General features: G+C 39.5%; 1 protein-coding gene across 1 annotated transcript in view; it reads left to right on the top strand.

Moving 5' to 3' along the window:
• The window catches only part of ZNF536 (zinc finger protein 536), a 289,579-nt gene that overhangs the window by 25,644 nt on the left and 241,435 nt on the right, over positions 1 to 22,500 (top strand). The window contains exon 3 of the mRNA XM_059857004.1: positions 21,388 to 21,505. The gene's annotated coding sequence lies outside the window, so the exon portion shown is untranslated. The remainder of the gene's footprint in view (positions 1 to 21,387; positions 21,506 to 22,500) is intronic.

The following is a 22,500-nucleotide window of genomic DNA, read 5'->3' as shown; positions in this document are numbered from 1 at the left end:
AAAAAAAGAGGAGTGCATTTTCTTCATGAATTAACTCTGACTTGGCAGTTGTACTTATTTAAAAAAAAAGAGGACTATAAGTAAAACATTTAACACTGAACTCTAAAAAACATGACCCTGCTCCTTAAAGAAGTCCTGTTCCTGTGAAGTTGCATGTGTTAAAGGTGTTTGAACACAAGCAAAACCTTAGAGTAAGATAAAAATGTAAACATCTGCTTCAAAAGAGGATTCATGCACTCTAAGATGACTCAATGGAACTTAGATTTCTAAATCTGTGGCTTAGAGATATGAAATTCTCCAGGCACCCAGGTACCTTGGGCAGGTGACTGTCCTTGTAAGCCCAGGTGGTTCCATATGTCCCCAGGACTAACACCTCCTTCTGCTCATGTCCAGAGCTTCCAGGGTGTGAGTAATGGACCTCAGGGCTGGATGCAGGACTTGGGAGCTCAGCCAGATGCATAATAAATATTGCAAGACTCTGGTCTTACATGAGTGCTGTATTGGATGTAGGTAGAAATGCTTTGTTTAATCAGGACTGTGGCACTCTAGGAAATTCTGGAGTGATCATATCTGTAATTCATTTTGCTTCTGTTCAGCATTTGTGAGTCCTGTATATTAGCCAATTGTGAAATATTTGGAAAACACATCATTGAAAGTAAGATTTCACATTTGTATTTTCCCCTAAGTGTATTTAACTGCTAATGAAAGCCATGGGACTGAAAGCTGTTGAGACAGAAATCTTATTCAGGAGACTGGAGCTGTAGTGCTCTCTGACTCATTTGATCCTCCCATGTCTCCTTTGGGATTCAACCATTTTTAAAAGGAATTACAGATAGCAGTAGAAGAATAGCTTTGTCACTGACTATTCATTCCATGGTGTTTCAACATAGGGCACAGATTAATGTAATTTATTGTGCTAAATTTTGTTTTCTGGACATCTGTTCAATACACCCAAGCTCCTCCTCTATAAGACTCTGAGGAGCCATCATTTGGTAGCAGCTAGAAAGCATTGGGCTGGATATTCACTGGTGACTTGGAGGTATAACTCTTTATGCATTGGATCTCCAGTGCCCTGAGCTATCCAATTGTCTGTGTCAAATAACCCCAATGTGCCTTGTGTCAAATATTACTGATGTCACTATTGACATTGTGTCAAAAAATGTCATACCTAATGTCTGTCACTGAAGAATGGTGGCAGAGTCCAAATTTGACAAAAAACACTTAAGGACAGATAATGGATGTAATGTGGATCTTTCTTGCTCCCCTAACAGGGAACCAGAAAAATTGTGAGTGTCTGTTCAAATTTTCTTATGCTGGCCACATTGCATGTTGCACATTTCTAGCTGCAGAGATTTTAGATTTGAACTTCTTAAAAATATTGGTAAACAGAGGAAGTTATTCAAAACAAACTTGAAATGACCCTAGTTAGCAGGCACATCTGCAGCTGGTGACCAGCTCCAGGTTGGTCCAAGGCAGGAGATGGCTTCAAATCCACAAATGCAGTGAGGCCAGAGACACTGGGCCATGAGAATCACAGAGGAGAAAATAGATTTGGTGGCTCTCATTGCACTTCCCTATATTGTCTATATTGTATATATAATTTATATTGTTTTAAAGTGTTAAAGCTTTTTAAAATTTGAAGCTCATGATCACGTCTTAAGTGATATTCATTGGCTTTGAGAGAAGGTGTTATTCCTATGGTCACTTTCCTTAAACTTTTCTAAATGGCTTGATGAGGCTAATTCCTCTGGATCTTCTTATAATGTTCTAAAACGTTAAGGGTAGAACCTCTTTCCTATGTGGATGTAGCCAAAAAAATACTTAAAACTGTCTCCAAAGAGAGACATTTTCAAGCTCTTTTGCTTATGGGAGTTATGGGATAATTTAAAATACCCTGATGCTGATTTGTAGATTTTCAGGGTTATTTTAGGAATTGAATATTTTGTTTTTAATTAGTAGTATCTCTTGTGTCTGTCTGGCTCATGGAATCAAGGTCTGCATCCCTTCAGAGGCAGCATCAGGAAGTTCTGCTGTTCTCGGATTGGACTGTGAGCAGCAGCATCTGGCAAGAGTTTGGCTTTGAGCAGAAAACTATAGTTATTCCAAACTACTCCTGTTAAGTAGTAGTAGTAATAAAAATAAAATTATAGTGGACTGTAAAGCAACATTCTACTCTGCTCCCAAGCAACTGCCTACAATTTTCTCAAGCAGATGCCTCATGTTGCCCTGAAAGCCTCTGGGCTCGTGTGAAGGAATGTCTGCTTGTGCTGTCCAGGCAGTTGGTGTGATTTGTTAGAGCCACGAGGTCAAATCTTGCCAAGCAGTAGAGAAGTGCTGGGAGACAGAGACTGATGTAGCCATCAGAAAGCTGACATGTCGTGAGCTGGTTTGGTTTTGCAGAGTTTTTCAGGGAGGGAAGGAGTGGGATGCAGACAGTAAACATCCTAATGTCTGGGTCAACACACAGAATCAAACACTGCTGGGCTGCTCTGTGTGTGAGTACCTGTCCTGTGCCCTACCTGAGCTGGCTGCTGCTCACAACCCCAGAGCACTGGGACTGTGAATCACCTGCTGCTGGAGTCATGGATTGGTTCTAAGACACAGAATTTTTTTTTTTTTTAAAGTGCTCTGAATTTTGAATCCGTACTAAAATTATGTTTCTGAAACATCTTTGCCTAAAACACAATAACAAATAGAAAATTCAGTGTTCTCAGATCATGAATAAAAGCTGAGCTGCAGGAAGAGTAAAATCCCTCAGTAGAAATACTCAGGAAGGTAACAAGAACATAGAGGCAAAGCATTTGCCTAATTATCAGCATAAGTGGATGTAACAAACAAGGAATAAATCACTTTTTTTGCTTCATTATGTTAAATTAAAAAATCCAGTCTTGGGCATTTTGCCTCTGAAATATACAGTATTTTCAACTGCAGAGCTGCCAACATTTCTCAAATAAGTGAAATGGCTCAGGTGATATTTAAGATGATTCGGTGTGATGATGAATAGCTCATTTACCATCTTACATTTAAACTCAGATCACATTGAAATGTGTGTTTGAAAGTCTGGATGAGTACATCTGGACTCACAGGCAGGTTGTCTTCAAAACAGCAAACAAGAATCTTCCGAAGTTTTTATGGGAGATTTCATTACAGGGATCCCATCCCTGAAAGACTCCTTCCCACTTACAGCCCTGCATTGCTATGAGCGTCCCATGGTCCTTTTTCACAAGAGGCATCATCTATAAGGGCCTTAAAATAGCTTTATTTTGAATTAATAAGTAACATAGGAGCTTTTCCTGATGTAGTCTTGGCCTCAAAAGTGACAAGCAGAGGAAACAAAGGAAGGTGCTCAGCTCTACCTCTGTAAATCCTGGTTCCAACATGAGTAGTGGGGTGGAACTCAAAGGAAAGAGCTTTCTTTTCATCCTTTACAAATTCCAGCTATTAAAAAGTTTTGTTTCGATGGCCAAAATTGCTAAAGCTGTTCTGTTTGAATAAATAATATGTACTTTGAGATTCCTGAACTCTTTTCCTTTTGACTCTCAGACGCAATGACGAAGGCTAAATGCTTTCTTCAATTAAAAAAGGGAAAAGGACAACAAAAGGGTAACTCCAGCAGGAGTGGGTGAATAAATGTGCTCTACCAGAATAACTGAGCCTGATGTTCAGGATATTCACTTATCATGTGTGAAGCTAAATCCCTGAACTACCTTTTCAGAGCCAGACAAGAATGTAAGGCTCTCCTATTCAAGAGGAATTTCCTTATTTCATCCCCCTATAAGGTTCCTGTGGGTCCTTTGTTTTCCTTTTTCTTTTTTTTCCTGACCACTACTTTTATGAAATCCTGGTAGTGCCTATTTGTAGGGCCTGCTGCATCTGCCTGCTCTCTGTAGCAAAGGCACGAATTCTGAATTTATAGTAATTCTAAAAACGTTAATTCTCATAAAAATAGTTAATAGCCAGACTTCATGTTTGGCAAAACACTTAGCATGATCAGCTAAGATGGGTAAGTTTGTTTAATACGCAAACATAGTATGTTTTTATCCATTTAGTTTAAAATTCTCTTCCTCCTATTTAGTAGTTTGCTAATGAGAATACCTGTATAACAGTAATACTTTAATGGTATTTACTAACATAAATATTTGCTTTCTAGAAGCAGTGTTACACAAAATTCCTCAACTGCAGTCTAAGCAACTGCTGGAATGTTTGAGGTAAGAAACCTGACCTTTGGGGAGGATCAACATCAGGGAAACAGAGTTTCCACTGTTTGTGACTTGTGTCCATAGCGAAGGGGCTTGGAATGGCAGGAAGGTGACTGACACACACTGTGTCACTGCTGAATCCCAATGGTCTTGTCATATAATGATATTGGTAACATTTTGCATGAATTTCAGCAAATCCTTGTACGCTCAAAGCAGTCAGTTTGTCAAAGTCCTTTTGTAACAGATAAAGGAAAATAAATAGAAAGAGACATTCATTTATACTATATGTTAGGAATTGCAAAACCTATGTGGAAAAGAAGAATTCTGAAATTATGTTAGCTGCAGCTTAAAGTAGAACAAAAAGTCTTCTTTGAGGTATCCTCTTTTCCACATAAATTCTGCTCCTTCTCCCTCAAACTATTTAGTTGCCAGCCATTATTGTCAAGTGCTTGCATTCAACTTGCACCATAAGGTGTGGTGGCCAGGTGGCTGCAGTTGGTGCTGCAGTGACACTCCTGGTGTGCAGGCAGGGCAGCTCTGCCTGGGGGCACAGCCAGGCACTGATGGACACGGGAAGGGTGAGGTTTCTCCAGCCCTGCCTCCACTGGAGGCCTGCCCAGGTGGTAGGTGAACATACAGGAGCTTTCTGAAGTACTAAACTCTCACAGGCTTATTCTTGGAAATGCAGTTTTGTGTATTCAGGTGAGTGTTGACATGAGACTTGGGCAGGAACAGTCAGCTGGTAACATTTTTTTCCAGCTTGCAGTTGAGACCTGGAATGGAGATGCACTTTATGATGCCACTTCTCTTACTCTGGTTATTATTTTTTTGAGGATTTCTTTGCAAAGGGTCTTCTACTCTTTTTTTTTTCCTTAGCAAAGTACTCCTACTTAGCTTATTTATTTTTCAGCTTTAAAACATCAGCATTTTATAGATCTGATTTTCACAATGTGAGGATGATTGCTACGTACAATTTGCAAAATTGTGATTAACCAGCCCCTGTTTCGAGTCAGTTCTCCCTAATTCACAAAAGGCTTCCAAGAATAGTCTGCACAAAATTCAGTGTGCAAATTGTAGGGCAGATTTTTAGAGGGCAGTTTAAAGAATGAAGTCCTAAGGGTTTTATCTATATTTATATCTCTTGTTAAACCAAACTCTTATGTAAATGTTACAATCTGTAAATAACAAGCTGAGCCGCTTTCTTAAAGGAAAGATTGCATCCACATTTTTTGAGATTTGGCAAAATTATTAACTTGCACAATAGACTAATATACAAGTATATTTGGAAGCAACTACAGCTAGCCTGTGTCTTCGTCCTTATTTTATGGATATTTAAAGGTTTAAGAATACCTAGACCTTTCATTTTCCTGTAAAAATGGTCTCAAATTGAAAAACACTGCCCTTAGTGATGGCTTGAAAAAAATGGAGATAGCTTTTGTATACTTTTACTTTTTATAGCCATTAATGTTGTAGTAAATCTTGTATTATTGTATACAGTCTAGATTATTCTTCATTCTTTTGCCTTTGGACAGGAAAGAAATTACTGGCTTCCATCAGTGTTATTGGCAATCCCCATATTCTGACATCTGTTCCTTTCTAAACATTTTACCAACCTTGATGAAATGTAGTTTAGTGTTAGAAGCTGACTTGAAGAAGAAATTGGATGATAAAAAAATAACATTGATTAAACACCAGAAGTAATTTACCAATGACTATCAATATTTTGATGGCCATTGCAGTTTATTGCAGAAAAGCTAGACATCTTATAGTAATTTTAATCATATATAAATCTTTGAATTAAACTGCATAAATGAATGCTCATTTTTTAAACAGAAGGATGAGAGACTGATCTTAGTCAATTTTAATCAAACTCTTTGAGCTGTAGTCCTGAGAATGTTTGGGGCATATTTTACAGATGCCGTGCAATGACCAACTCCCCAAATTAAAAATCTCAATTAATATTTTCTAATACACAGGGGAGATGTCATTCCTGATGTTGTCCTTTCCATGGAGCAACACTGGGATTTGCCAATCTCGACCAGATGCTGGAGTGAGGGGCACTCCAAGGGGCCTCCAACAACAAGGGTGGTGGGTGTAAGGGTGGTGTAAACCACCAGCTTTATTCACACCCCTTTTTATTAACTGTGCTTCATTAAAGTAGAGCAGAGAAATAAAAGACAAGGGATTATTCCCCTCTCAGGTGCCAAGCACAGAGCAATTATGGTGTATCTTCCCCCACTCCATGGGGTGGTGAGCTGCAAGAGGAGCTTTGCAAGAGGTTGTTGAGGGCTGGGGCAAAAGCAGGGGTGAGTGTTTCATTTCCAAGGATTGGAACAAGTTAATTACTCAGGGAAGGAGAGGTATGAACAATATCTTCTTGGCAAGGGAAGTATGTGGGAAATAAATTGAAAAGGGCTACTACAAGAGTGTGTGTTCTGATATTGTGAGAGGTAGATGTACAAGAGGATGGGAAGGTGTGATTAGATATTTTCAGAAGCACTTAGCAACAGTCTCAGTGGAGCTGTTGAAATTCATGGGATTTACTATGGACTAGTAGTGTTTGGGAGCAGAGTTTGGGCAATGCTGAACTACAAGCCCCATGCCCTGTGTGTGGATCCTCCCTGCAAGGCTCTCAGTGAAGCTGTAATGCTTCAGAAGGGTGAGGAAGGCACATTTCTGCAGCTCTGTGTGTGTCTGTGGACCTGTATCAAAAATGAAATTGCAATTCTTGATGAATTCACTTCATTGCACCAAGATTTTCAAAGGTGGAATTACTCCTCTAGCAAAAGGGTCTTAGAGGACTCCCAAGCTAGTTTTTGATTCCCTTACCCTTGAGAGAAACTTGAACCATGGAGGGTTCAAGGTAGTTTCTGGGCTGTTTGAAGTGGAAGGGATTTAAGAGATTTGTTTTCTCCATTTTACAGAAAATTTTAATTTGAAGAAAAATTTTCCTAACATACCTCCTTTAGAGGATTTACATTTATTATCAAAACAGTTTTCCTTTAATTTCCCAAAAGTCATGTATAGTAGGAGTAACTGAGGGGTCTAGGTTAAAAGGGAGTTTAAACTGACAATTTTTGGGTTCTAATACTCTGTGCTAATCATAAAAAAACCTCATACATTTCAGCCAGAGATGTCTCAGCATGTTTTATAAATTCATTCAAAGATGAATGAATTCTCACAGTTCCTTGCTGAGGATATTTAGTAGAGAAACTAAACATTATAGACAAAATGTCACTTTTTGAAAGTGCATTGTTTTTCTTAAAACTGATTTTTTTCTTGGAAAACAGGTTGGATTCAATTGTGCTTATACATATACCTACCAGGAGTGCAGTCTGGTGGTCAGAAGACTGTTCTGGGAAATGAGATGACTCAGGTTCTGACTCATGTCATTCCTGAACTGGAGTGTCTCAGAGTTAATATATAAAAACAAAAATAAAACAATTTCTGAACCAGGCAAAGGAACAGGACTTGGTTCTTCCCTGCTGTAGTGTGTTCCTGTAACCACCAGGAGACAGAGATCTTCACTCTGTCTTCTTCCAACAAACTAAAGTCAACATCTAAAAATTATTTCAATGCAGCTCTACGAAACAAACTTTTTGAATACATTAAAAAAATTCTACTTAATTCACACAAAAAAAAAAAAAAAGGAAAGACAAACCAGAGGGACATGAATGAAAACTGCTGTTGTATGGTTACATTCTAGTAACTCTTGTTCAAGGAGGGGGAAATTGAGAGGAAGGCTCAGTTGTTTGCCCCGGTGTCCCACGGCTCAGCCAGCCGGAGTCTGAGGCTGGCCCCGGAGTGCCGGCTACCCAGGGCCATGTTCAGGCTGGGGGTGCCTGCCCTCCTGTCAGACACAGAGTGCCTGGTGGCCTTCCCCTACCCTCTCCCAGCCTCTCTTTACCATATGGTCTCAAAGCTGTTGACGTTCACCTGCTCAGATATCTGTACAAACTACTAGTAGGAACTACATAAATATCTAACAGATGCACGCGCTCACCCTGGGATTAATGCATTCTGCACTCGGACCCGTCAGCATCACACCCCTTCACAAAGGCATTTTATTTTTTCACTTGCTCATGTGGTGTACACCTGTGACATGCTGGCAATGCACTTGCTTGCAGTGAGAGAGCCCCTTAGGTTCAAAGCTATCCTTATATCTTTGTTCCTTTATGCGTGAACCTTTTGAGGTTTTCTCTTAGTGTTCAAAAGGCTTGAGCGTGGCATTACATCTTTAAAACCTCTCCTGACCCTTTTTTGAATATGCTGAATATAAAAGCAGAAACAAAGCAAGGAGAACTAGATAAATAGATGCAGGGAGACATCATAAGGAAAAAAAAAAGCTCCTGAGCCTGCCAATATTACTTCATGCTTTCTATTGCAAACCTGTAAACTAACAATAGCCCACCACCTCACACAGCTGGGTGTGTGAATTGAAGGTGTGCTGAATGTGTGGGCTTTCCAAATGTAGCACAATAACAGCAACACCTGTGCTAAACCACTTTGCATTGATTTTATTTTTTTACAATATTTGCAGTCCTTCTCTTTTTAGAAGTCTGTATAGTGGGGAAAAAAGAGGACTTGCCAGGTTTAGTTTGAGTTTTAAGACTTATCTCTCTCAAGGTTTGATGGACCTGTTAGAAAACCGTGTGGATTTACATGTACCAAACCAAATGTAGGATTGAGTCTTAAAACGGAGGAAAAAAATGTTCTTCTTGTGGATCCAGCTTAGCTAATGTACATTGGCTTTGGCTAACAGGCTCCTTGCAGCCCGGTTTGCTTGGCTGGTTGGTTGATTTTCAATTTTTTTTAACTAAGCAGCCAGTGTGTTTCAATAGCCAGTTACAGCAACAAAAGGGTTAAGAAAAATACTAATAGTCTGTAAGTGTATATCTTAAGGCACAGCACTGATTTAAAATTATTAATATTCAATAATTCATGGTTGTTTAATGAAATGACATATCAAATCAGAAAAAGTAGAAGTGAGAAATTTCTGTAACTTAATTCTCATCACTGCAGAACCATGTAGTTACTATCACTGCTATTATTACCTGGTAACATAGATTAGGCTTAGTGTTGTTTTTAATGTTAAATTTCAGACATAGAAACAAGATGCTTTTCATTGCCAAAATATTCACTGTAACATTCTGGGCTATGAATTTGAGAATTATAAAGATGGGCACCATTGTTAAAATCTAAGCATACCTTTTTGGTCACTTTGTCAGCAGTACAAATGGGTCCAAGGGCTGCTCACAGGGCTAGTTAACCTTTTCTCCTTTAACAGCAGCTGAATTTGAGGTTCTTTTTCACCTAAGTACCTACCAATTTATGTCTGTAATTCCTATTAATTCTGAGTCGCTCTTTCTTACACTGTTGTTACTTGAAATGGAAAATATTGGGTACAGTCCAAGAGAAAAATTTATAGCCTGTCATTGTAGCCTTGTGCTATTTCAATATAATAATACAAATGCATTCCCTCTTTGTGATAAGTGTATTTTTCCTTTTACTTTCTCATGCGATGTTCAGACCCTTTCCAGACTTACTTTGTCTCTGTGATCATAGAGATTATAAATGCTCAAGGAGCCTTTAAAGATATTTGTTACCCTTTGAAACAAGGGAAGCAGACTCTTGTTCTCTGTCACACTCAGGCTGGGGCTGCAGAAGGCAATTTTTATCTTGCATAGCTAAAAGTTGGGGCTTGTGGTACTTTCCTGTTAGGTCACCTTATAAGCTTGCGGATATTTTCTATGGGAAACAGAGCATCCTCCAATGTTAAGGAAGACAGAGAAAGTTTTCTGGGCCCAATCAAATTCCTGTTGATGAGTTTAGTGAGACAGAGATGGAGCTAAGGAACACAGAAGTGCTGCTTGTTTTAGACGTGAGAAGGAGACCCACTGGAAAAAAATTTCTTTCCAGTAATCAAGGGAAGATGGGAGTCTCGCAGCAGTAATGCGGACTCCTCTAATTACCACTTCCAAGTTATTAGCATCTGGAGCCCTTTTTCCCTTTCCTATCTAGCAATTATAGAGTGGGATAGATTAGTGTGCTGCAGAAGATGTAGAGTGGACTAAGTTTCTCTCTGTTGGCACTTGGTTGTTTGCTGAAATTGATACTTTTAGCTGGAGTCCAGGCTTTTTACCTGCCCTTGAATCCCAGGCTGTTCTCTTCATAGATAATGTATATTCAAGGACCATGCAAATTGTTTATTTACTGCTCTGCTCCCTGCCCCCACCAGAGAACAAGAAACACATCTTAAAAAGCCAAAGAAAACCAGTCAGACACATGTTTTGCACATGAAGAATCACGTCTATAGTAAAATGGGATCCATATGTGTGTTTTGGATATGATCATCAATGCTGCGTTTAGCTTTGCCCACATGCCAGGGTGCATAGGCTGCTGCTGAAAGCTCAGAATTTTCTTGCTAAATCACACACAAAATTTGAACTTGAGGTTGCATTAATGTCATAAGTTCATAGTTTTCTGTTGTTTCTTTCCCCATGTATAGTGTCCTTTGTTTATAACTCAAATCCTCTCAAGATTAAACTTTAAAAAGACTCTGTGATTTAATGGACTTAGGATCAGATTCTAACCTCCAGTGTGGAACAAGCCTGACTGTAGCACTCAATAGCAATAAAGGATTGTTTGCAGTTGTGAAGCAATGCCCGCCAAACATTATCCAGAAAAAAGATGCTGGGACTAATTTCTGCATGGATGAAATATTCAGATGAATGTTGAAAGACTGCGTAACAATAGATGGTGACATACACAAACGGTAAAAGAGAAATTACTATCATTCCAACATAACACTGCACTATTTTTTTCCTTTTCCCCACAACCATAAATATCTTCTCTTCAAGTTAGCATATTTCTTTATGTAAAGTCTTTTTCTATCTTGTACATATGTCCTGCAGAAGGATCTGGAGAGAGTGAAAAACTGTCCTGCTTGAAACTGTTTGCAGTTTTAAAATTTCTAAAGATAATTGACTTTTCAGTTCATCTTCCAAGTTTTGGACTTGTTCATGTGTATACATTAATTTTATTCCTTCCTTGCACTTTCCTCCAAATAAGAGCTATCTTGCAAGTTTAAGATCAGATCTTTGCTGTTGCTCAGGTACTTTGTACTCCTCTGGTAGTGGAAAACATCTGTGACTTCCCTGGCCTCCAGAGGATTTGAAATACCTTCTTTAGACAATCCTCAGCAAGTGGCAGCAGTAGCAACAGTATCCCATCCCATTTTTCCCTCTGAGGATATGCTTGGAGCAGGGGGAACAACCTGTGACTCTCTGATTAGTTCCTGCTCTGGTGAAACACGATGAATTGACCAGGGAGCAGTTCTGAAGCTTGTTCTAGTGCATGCCAAGTTGTTAGTGGGGAATCTGAAAATTATTTTGGAGACCAGTGCTATCACATCTCAGGTATTTTCAGGGGATAGGAAATGAGGTTCAGATTTTAAATATGGAAATATCCTTCCTGTTTCTGCACAGAGTTTAGATGTTTTGGGGCACTAAAGCTGTGTAATATAAGCAAACTAAATTTAAAAGTAAGTAATGCTCCAAGCAAAAGGGGTTTGAGGAGGGGAGAGATGTCCTTGTGGCATTTATTTTCTTGATTCTCTATCCTTGTCATCATGGTCTTGATCCTGAAATATATAGCAAGCTGCTTGCTACTAGCACTTTGTTATATAGTAACTTTTCAGCCTTCCTTCTGGGGTTAGGTGATCAATTACTTTCTAAAGAAAACAGAGTGTTATTTCAAAAGCTGTGTTTTATTTTCATTTATAATTATCTCCACATCAGTCTTCAATCTGGAATCTTGAATTGGCCACATATGCACACTGACTTGCATGTAAAAGATCTATGACAGCATTCACGTGATACATCCATACCATAATTATTCTCTGTATCAGGCTCCCAGTCCTTGAGAGATCTGACAAATCTACAAGAAAGCTGGTTTGAGTGTACCTATGGGAGTCAGAACTCAGCTCAGATTTTTGTCACCGATAAATAGATTTCTTTAAAAAGGAAAGGAAGTGCCTTTAACTTCTTATTGTCTTAGCTTTGTATTAGAGAGCAGTTTCTTAAAACAGTAGACCCACAAAAGCAATGCTATCAGCTGGAAATTTGGTCCATGTGAGCGCTTTCGTGAGTTGTTCTTGCATCTTCCCCTAAATGTTCTTGTTAAGTTTTGTGGTTTAACAATCATCTCTCAGATTCTTCTATGGAATGAATATTCCCCTCATCTATTGCATAAGAAATCTATATGAAGATAAGAGGGTTTTGATTTTTAGGAGGGGGAATAGTTAAGCTGATTTTACTGAAGTGCTATTGCTTGCTGAAAGTACATGTATAAAATACATAGAAATAGCTTCATTTTCTATCAGGTGACCAGAATATCTTATCTGAAATATGCTATTTAAGAAACATATGCATATTTCCTTATCTAAGTGGATCTTCTAAAAACTTTTCTTGACTCCATAAGAAATCCATACTTATATACCTTAGGTAATCTTTCCAGCAACAGTTGATCCCAGGGAGTTTCATGGGACTGAGCAGTATGTCAGGACTATAACTGTAAAATGCACTTGAAAATAAGGCTAAAGGAGATCAATCCAGGTAACTTTTCACTTGGCCAAAAGGAAGAAAGGAGAAAACATTTTGCCTGCTCAACAGCCAGATCTCATGAGAGCCTCAGGTGGGAGTTCCTTTCGATCTGATGAGGATGTGCCTCCTTGCAATGGCATTGCAGGTAAATTCACTGAGATTCCTTTAGAAATACAAACACCAGTGCTTGCATGAACTCCCACATGAAACCTTGGTTTCACCCCCTCCTAGAGAGGGTAACTGCCATGTTGTGAACCTGCAGGACCCCTCTGGCAGGTCACAGAACCCCACAGTTGTGCCGTGCAGCCCCGGCGCTGCGGAGGCCAACTGGAGCCGTCGGAGGACGACATCAGCAAATCAGTGGCTAATAAAGACAGGCAGCAACAGCAGCAGCAGTGTTGGCCTTCTCCACAGCAGGGTACCACAGATGTTTCAGATAACAAAGTGAGCTTCGCTGACAGAACATGTGTGTAATATATAAAATAATGGGAACCGAAAGAGGGGGGGAAAAAAGAGGCCACTCCAATCCAGCCATGTGAAAATGTTTTTTATTTATAAGTGAGCAGCTGAATACGAATGTTGTCTGCTCCCATAGAAGTAAAAAATAGCAGGCTGATGTGGATGAGAGACTTCACATGGTTTCCAACAAAATAGTGCATTGAAATCTTTTTCTTGTCCCCAGACCTACAGCTGGGGCAAATCCATGCAATTTTATTTTCTAGTGATTATACTTTTTTACCTCCTCTGATGAAATGTCTGTGCTGTGACTGGAGAGGATCATGGCCAAAGTTTCCTGTGTAACACTGTGGAATGCTGGACAGTTTTTGGACAGGACCAGCTTTACCAAATAGTTGCTAGACTGAGGATTTTTGCAGGGTGGACCTGGAATATGCAGTGATGATCCACAAGTACCTGGAAAAAAATCCCATGAGCAGCTCTCAAGTACGATAATTAGCTGTGAACTGGAAGAATTACAGAAGAAATCCCTGGTTTTATGATATAATAGGCTTACCCTCTACTGTTCAAGTGTCCCAAAGTAATAAGATCAACCTCATAGTTGAGGAAACCTTGGGTGAAGGAGACTTTCACAGGTCTTTTCTGCACTGGTTCCAAGGGCATGAACAAGGAGCATGAGTGGGGCACCCTAGAAATTGCAGGCTGACCGAGTACTGGTAGTTAGTGAGAGGTACCATTGTGTAAGGGCCCCATGTTGACTCTATGTGTGGCCTGCTGAGTAATAAAGGCCTGCAAACAGCCCAAGAAGATCCCCTGGGATGCCTGGTCATGCCCCTCCATGCCTTCTCCATGTCCATGCTGCACAGCCAGCACTCAAACACCAGCAGCGAGAGCTGCCCAGGGGGGTGCAACTTGTTAGTCTGCTTTTGAAGGGTAACAGACAGTGGGATTCTGCAGGGTGGAACAGGAAGCTCCTATCAGAGGCTAATAAATGTTTCCTTGTAAAATGGGGAGATGCTTATGTGAGTCCAGATATAAAGTGAAAGTAAGACAGCCCTCAGAGGAATTACTGAGGTAATAAATGTACTTACTAGGGCAGTATGTGCCAGAGCAAGACAGAAATGGGCTAAGACCAGGAGAAAATTAGAACCTCAAGTGCAAGCTGAAGCTTGGTGGTCAGATAAAATTCAACCCTTTCCTCTGAGAAAAGAGTGTCTGCCCTGACTTGATTATCTGGGATTGGTGTGGCCGATGAGAACAACAGTGTAGGATTTCTGCCATGTGTGCTGCTTTAAGCAGTAAGACATGAACACAGAATATGGTAACCAGCTGAAAGAGGATTTGGCTCTCAGCATATGCATATTTTATGTACAGATTGTGCTGTTGCAACTCCAGTACCTCAATGGGTCAAAGGCTGTTTGTGTGTCAGATTATTGTGGCATGTGGCTCGGCATCGCAGGGTGGCTAAAATCCTTTGAGGCTGCTGGTGGGATCTGAGGTTTGGCCCAGCACAAAGCTCCTCTGCATGTGCAGGACGGAATCATCTAACCTGTGAGAGGTGAGGGCATACAACCACTCACTGTAAAATCAACATGAAATCAGAGCTGGATGATCTACAGTAGATGTTTCTGTGGCTGAAGTGTAACTATGGATTAGGCAAATTGCTCCAAAAATTTTGTGGCTGCATATGTGTACTAGTCACTTTTACAAGGTTTATAATTTCAGTGTTTCTCTGAAGCCAGGTTTTTAAAAGCAGGACTTCTATAATGTACTCCTTAACTGAAGAAAGTAAAAAAAAAAAAAAATCCTGATGATTTTTTTTTAATGAAAGTATTTTTTCCTTCTCTGAGCAGCATCTTATAACTGAGATCCACCTTGAACATGTCAAGGTCAGAATTCAAGACACAGAATATGCTCATGAAGCTGCCCAACAAGATACCTTTATTCAGCCAAATTAGAAAACTTGTGTGTAACCCAAAAGATCAGAATAGAGTCCTTATTGAGCAAGGTTAGGAGGGATAGAAACAATCGGCTTATATAGAGTATTTTTACTTCATAGGAATGTGGTTCTGATTGCTGAAAATGTATCCTTTGCATGAAGTACAAGCATAATCCTATGCCTACTTTGCCCTTTGAGTAAAAGTATGCTTAATAGCAATTTCAGGGAAAAAAAAAAAATCTATTTAAAGCCTGTTGAGCAGAATATCCACTTATAGAGGGAAGCTATAAGTGAATAATGTTAATGGAGTTCTGTTTTGTAAAATGCATAGGACAACTAATAGAATCAAGCTCCTATAACAGTGAATGATTGAATTACATTTAAGAGAGTACCTAATTTATGACCTTTAAAGATAGTTTTATAGTTGTCTGTTTTTGTTAATCCTAGACTACCTTCATACAAAAGTTTTTAGAAATCTCATCTCTCACTTTATATTATGGTCAGAGGACCTTTTGTGCTATTGTATGTCAGTTTTAATGTTCCATTAAAACATTTAAGTAGGCCAATTACTGAAAAGAAAAAAAAAATGCTTTCTGGAGAAAATTATTATACCTGTTTATGGGAGAAGTTCTTTATCTGGGAATAAATTTTGAACAATAGGGAAGAAGAATGACCCGACCCAGGATCTCCTCAGAAAAAGAAATTAAGCCCTATAAATACCAATTTTTGAGTGCTTTTCCCTTCAAGGAGTGGATTTTTGTAAAGTAGAAGTTTGTGCACAACTTCTGCCAATCACTGAGATATGAGCAGAAATGTGAAGTTTTCTACTGCTTTCATTTTTTTTCCCATTTATTTTTACAGTATGTGTTTGGTTTTTTGCTGTGAAACTCTGATTCTCTGTTATTTTGCACAAGGGAAACCCTCAAATTTACTGCACGCTTGATTAAAACTGCTTGTACTTTTATCAGTTTTAAAGAGGCTGCTCTTGCAGTCATTTGATGCTGGTTTTGCCTTGCTCTGTTCAGGAAAGTCAAGTGAATTTGAGAGCCCTTCCACGTAGCATTGGATTTTGTACAGAGATTCTGTGTGGGAATACCCTTCCCTAACTCTCTGCTAAGTTTTACATCATTCCTTAAAGCATTCTACAATTTTGTTAGCTTTTGTGCCGGAGGGTTCTGCCTGCTGTGGTGTCATTGATTGCTCGTCCTAAAAGAAGGCAGAGAACAAAGGTGGAATAAGCTGCTAATCTTCTGGATCAGCCAGATGTCATTCAGTGGTATATGGGAATTTCAGGCACAGATCCTTAAGGAAAAGGACACAGAGAGGGGCTGTGAGGCTGCCAGAAGCAGCCCCTTCCTTGTGGCACCCCACTGCCAGAGCACTGCTGTGTCATGCTGCCTTAAATGTGGCTTTTGCCTGCTGGGTGCAAGGGAGCTCTCTAGGGAGCATCACATTTCCAGAGAGCTACAAATGGAATTGGCTACTTTAAGAATGCTATCATCTGATTAATTTTTTTTTTTTTTTTTTTTAAGATCAGTTTAGCAAGGAGGACCCTAGCACTTTATAGGTCTTGCTTGTTCACTGTGAAAGCTCTGTGCTGTAGCTCTGAGTTCCTGTTGAGGTAATCTCAAAATTCTTACTGCTGCAGAATCAGAGCCAAAAGGGCTGGACTGCATGTGTACAGCAAGGAACAGACTAGAAAAAGCCCGTGAAATTTCTGTGGCTGATCATACTTACGGTTCTGTCCTTTACAATGTAAAGTAAAAAATGTATTGTTTTACACAGAAGCTCCATTATAGGTCAGGCTTTTTCCTAACCAGCCACTTGAGAGTGGCCCCACTTGACTCCCAACACAATTTACTCCGACCATTAGTTAAGGACTGTTTCTGCTCTGTCTGTGGTGTTCCCAGCTCCATATGGTGGTAGCTTAAGGCTGGTCTAAGAGTAAACAAGAAACACAGGGTTTTGGTCACACAAAGGTGTGGGACTCAGTTTATAAAATTAAAGAAGAGATTAAATGCAGGGGACATACTCTGTTTCTCATCAGATATGCCAGGAATTGGAGGTTAGGTCTCACCTCTTTTTGTCATAGTTGTTGGTCCATTATTTCAAAGCAAAACTCTCCTTTGGAGTGATTTTTTGTTATTTTATTGATGCTTTTCTGAAAATGAAGTTCCTGCACTATACTGCATGTTCAGTATTCACAACAAGGAGAGGTTCTGGCTTTGCCCCAAACTGCTGACAGTCTCAATACTTTTACAGCAAGCATCTCTGGAGCACTATGGAAGATTTTTGGAGGATGAGAGGGAATGTCAGGCTAAAGTACCGTAAATAATTTATAGACCTCAGATAATTGTCCTGTGACAGCTCCCAGTGCTTCCAGTTTCTTCCTACCACCCCTATTTTCAGCTATCAGTTATAGAATCTTGACTTAATATTGCTAATTGCATAGTAAACAGAACAATATTGTTTGCCCCAAGACAGATTACCATTTCTCATTACAGAATTCACATAGACCACAAATCATTGATACCATCTCCACCAGTTATAATAAAGTTTATCTTCAATCTGATAAAAAGCATGTACTGAATAATAACTGTTGCTCTTATTGTAAGTGATTTAAAAACATGCTTTTTAAAAAGCTTGGTAGTTCACTGAAGTTGCAATTCTGCATTTGCCCTAGCTAAGAGAGGTGAGAGTGGGGACAAAAGTGGTCAGATTTCCAAGCATGACTGTGGCTGCAGTGTGTGTGGTGGCACTTGACAGCTGATGAACCTCTTACTGTTATCACAGTCAGCTAAACACAGTCAGTCCCACTTTCCCTGCATTTATCTGTATTTGTACTTGAACCCATTGTTCAGTGTTTTATGGATTTGCATCTTTAGCTTATTCATAGAGAATTAAAGTGCACTGGATGTTGTAAGAAGGTTTATCTCTTCAGCTCAAATTCTAGACATCCTCGTTGGTCTGCAGGTTTCTGCCTCAGTCCTGAGATGAGCACTTGCACCTGCAGCAGTGCAAGAACAGGCACTAAATCCTTCTGGAAAACTGCCTGAAAAAACAGGTTCATTTTACTTATGTCCCACCACTGCTTATGCACATGCATAGATGAAGAAGAAATAATTTAGCATGACACAAACCACCAAAATCCATAAAGGGGATACCATGGCAGGAGTATGGATACTGCAGTACTTTTCAGTTTTCTTACAAAGGTGGAAATCTTCCAGTAGTGCATTTCAGTCTGCCCTGGTGAATTTAGCTCCTTGGGGAGGTTAATCTTTTAGCCCTGCATGTTTTTATGTCATATATACTGAGATGGAAGCAATTGCATCATTGTGTGTCATTTTGAACAAGACTGGCCCAAATGTTAACTGTCACAGATGAACTTTGCATTTTGCTACCTCCTTTCATTGAGATGAGGCTCAGCCAGCAAGTTCAGCCCTAAATACAAGCTTCCTCAAAGGCTAGCTCTGCTCCTGAACCAGGGAAAGGCTAGTTTGGTGAGAAATCCTAAAATCTGGGGCCAGTTTTAAAGTTCAGTGATTTCATAAAACAGCTGAAAATATTGTGCAAGTCCATCAGGGTTTGGACCAGGGTGTGTGAAGTTGTGATTGAATCAGGTTCTGGTGTAATTCTGTGGGGAAGCAGGGATTCAGAAGGATTCTTTCAGAGTTGAACCCCAAACTCATTAAAATATTACAATAAAGTAATTAATGCACATGGCCACTAGACACTCTTAAAATGTAAATTTCACAGCTGTAAGAAATTAGATTTGTTTAAAAATAACAGAAGGCTCAAGTACAAATTATGGAGTAAAAGCCTATAAAATTTCAAACTTGGTTTTAAGGCACAGGCTTTTTTTTTTTTTTTTTTTTACTAGCTCATTTACTTAAGCACTAGTGTTCAGAAATGGAATTCCTTCTCTGCATTTTGCTTCTGAAGTTGTAGTTAGGTACCAGTGTAGAGATGAATAGTTATAAAGTTTTCTTATCAGAAGGTTGGACTTGGAGAACAAGGCAAAATCTGAAAGGTGTCTGTGCCCTATCTGAAGCCCATCTTGTGTGCAGGAGGTGCAAGCACAGGTTCCCTGAGTGCCTGTGTGAGCTGTTTGCACAGCTGGGGGGGGGAGGTAGGAACAGTTGGCAATGCAGTTTTTCACTGCACGTGTGTTTTGGCTGGCATGAGCAGAACTTGACCTCAAAGGGGTGAATGCCCTCAAATCATTCTGTGCCACAGAGGACAAGAAAATTTAAGTGGCTTCAAGGTTCAGAAGCAATGGAGCCAACTGGATTTTTCAAGGGATGTAACATGTGTCTTTTCAGTGCAGAGGCCTTTTTCCAGATTGTCCAGCCTTTTTCACCTGTTGGTGTTTACAGACATGGGCCTGACTGTAATGCAAGAAAAGACTTTGACCAGCAGTGTATTTCAGTCAGTTTCCATTCAAAGCAATGCTGACATACAGGGCTCCACCATGGCCTCTTGGCACACCAGCTTCAGTAGAGTACTGAAATGGCTGAAGGAAGGAATTCCAGTCAGAATGTGTTCCAGATGAATCCTGTTGGAGATCCATTTCTAAATATATGCTACGTGCCTAACTATTAAAAAGTTCAGATTATGACCCCTCTAATGTTATTTTAATGCTAGTTTTTAAAATGTAATTATAAATCAAATTGCATTTGAGATCTGAAGCTGACAGTAGTGAGCTGGAACACTCTAAGAGCTGCTTTAAAAACAACCCCTCAAACTTTATTACTGGTTTCAGAAAAGGAAGTGCAAGTGGACTGGCCAGATTCATCCCTGCTGCTCCCATCAGCAGACAGGACAACTTGCTAAGTGCCAGTTGTGTTCTGGTTTACAGAGACATGACATGGGAGCTTTTGTCTTTATCTGGAGATTGCATTTTCGAACTTTGAAAATCTCTCTTGGAGCTTAAGTAGAAGACAAAAGCACATTTAAATCATGTTTCCTCCTTTCTTTTCTCATTCTTTACCATAGTGAATTTACCTGAAAATTAAGACTTCTAAAACCTGCACAGGAACCCAAAAGTTGAGAAAAGTAGAATGTTATTTGGCAAGTGCAAAATTTAGGGGCAATGCAAAGCATTTACAGGGAAGAAATGCACTCAGTGACTTCTGTGCTGGTCAATGGTATCTGTAAGAATGTAGTTTAAAAAAGGGCTGGAAAAGATACCAGAAGGACAGAGCTGAAAGACTGTAAGCTTTCAGCAGGGTTGAAATGTTCTGTTCAAATAATGGCTATAATGATTTTGGTAACTCCATATTTCTTTTTTCCCCCTTTTAGTAAATGTAAATGTTTGCATTAGATACTCCTGCAACTCGCCTAAAAATTAACTAATCCACAGAGTGCATTAGAAACTATAGGCTTTGAATTTCCATTTATATAGGTGTAGTTTAAGGGGGAGGAAGGGAGGGAAGAATAACTGGGTAGGTAGATCTGAACAAACAAGTCACAGTGACTCCTTAGGTACATTTTGGATTTTTTTCTTTTCTTGTGAATGTGGAAACTATTTTTTCAGTAGTTACTTACAGACCTCTTCAGCAAATAATGCATTTTAAAAATCTTTATTCGTAGAGTTTTTTGTTTCGATTATTTATAAATTTATAGTCATAGCTGGTTACCTAAATCATGTTATTTCTTCTGTTCCCTGATTGCATGAGTTGCGTATTTACTTGATTCAATACACAATGTAAATTTTGAACGTTACAGCTGAACATACATCTCAGAATTTTTGTTTGGTTGCTCAGTTACATAAATCAGCCAGTTAGAAGAGGGAGGGGACGTACCACATGATCTACTTAAGCAGCTAATACTTTAAAATTTTGAGATTATATATCTAGAAGTATACATTTTGACCACAGTATGTAGATTATATAAATTGAGTGGTATTATTTCTATTCCCTGATTAATGGTTGATGCTGTTACATCTACAGAATGAATGTCAATTCAAACTTCAATTTGAAATTTGAAGTCAATGAATATTTAAGCATTCATTCTAGATGTTGACTGTGAAGACATGCTAATATTGGTACAGCACATATGCTCCAAATTTTGCAGAGAGACAAAAACAGAAAGCAGTTACGTGTTTCTAATGCTGTTAACTCAAAATTTTACTTTGAATTACAATGTTTTATAATATTTACTCAGGTCTCATTTTTACCCTCTTTTGCAGATGGAGAAACCAAGGCAAAGAGGTTAAAGGATCTCTCAGAGCCCCAAAGTGTGTTGATGCCTGTCCCCTCTCCCTAGACATGTGCCCAGACTACTAGACTTCTCTGCTCTGGCTGCAGGTAAGACATATTGTACATACAATGGGATCAATTCTTGAATTGACTTAATTCCCAGAAAGGTGGGAGAATCTCAAATATCTAACTGTATCATATCTAAATATACCTGTATTCTGGTTGAATCCCTGAAAATCACATCAAACAGACTATTTTCTGTTGCAGACATAGAAAAAATCATGGATGCAATTGGTTGTTACATAATAGCTAAAATGTATCTGTGCCTTTGACAAACATAATTTTCCTGACAGTTGTTAAACAGCTGGTATGGTGGGTCATTTTTTTTCTTTTCCATCTTCAAATAATACTCTTTAAGGGAAGGAGACCTAATACTTGTGGCTTTAGATGTTTATTATTAGTGGCAGAGGAGAATATGGATATGGAGGAGTATGTTTGAATTGTGTAGGTTGTGTTTGCACTGGTGTTGCTGCCACCCTTGCAGACCTTGTTCTTTGGAAAGCTCACAGTGCAGTACCACTGTGCTGGCTCTCCAGTTTCTTAGAAAGCTTTTTGGCATCTGAGCAAGCCAGTTCAAAGCTTGCAGGAAGTGCAATGCCCCAGGGACTGCAGGGCAGACACACACAAGGATTTCACTTCATAGCATTGAAAGTAAGACCTTCCTAATGGTGGCTAATATTTGCATGAGTAAGGATTACCAGATTTGATCCTGTGTGAGTACAGAACCCTAAAAGGAGGTCCTAGATTCAAGTGGAAGGGGCACTGGTGTGGTTCTGGGACAAAGTGCCGCATCTTTTAGCGGGGCTTTGATCCTGTCACTTGCTCTCAGAAATGAACTGCCTTTCTTGTAGGGGTAATGGTAAGTTTACCCATGAATTTATCTGGATCCATTTAGTAAGTGTCATCAAAGCTGTGTGCCAGATCTCTATGTGGTGTAGGAGTCACACCAGGGGGTAGAGACAGAGTGTGAGTCCCTCCGTGTGATGACAGATTGCCTGCTTTTCTTCCCCTACACATGGAGCAGAAGATGGAGAATTTGTAGA

This window comes from Haemorhous mexicanus, chromosome 12 (genome assembly GCF_027477595.1).
Source record: "Haemorhous mexicanus isolate bHaeMex1 chromosome 12, bHaeMex1.pri, whole genome shotgun sequence".
In the NCBI taxonomy this organism is placed as follows: domain Eukaryota; kingdom Metazoa; phylum Chordata; class Aves; order Passeriformes; family Fringillidae; genus Haemorhous; species Haemorhous mexicanus.
The sequence above is the reverse complement of the archived record's forward strand: the minus strand, read 5'-3'. Positions and strand labels throughout refer to the sequence as shown.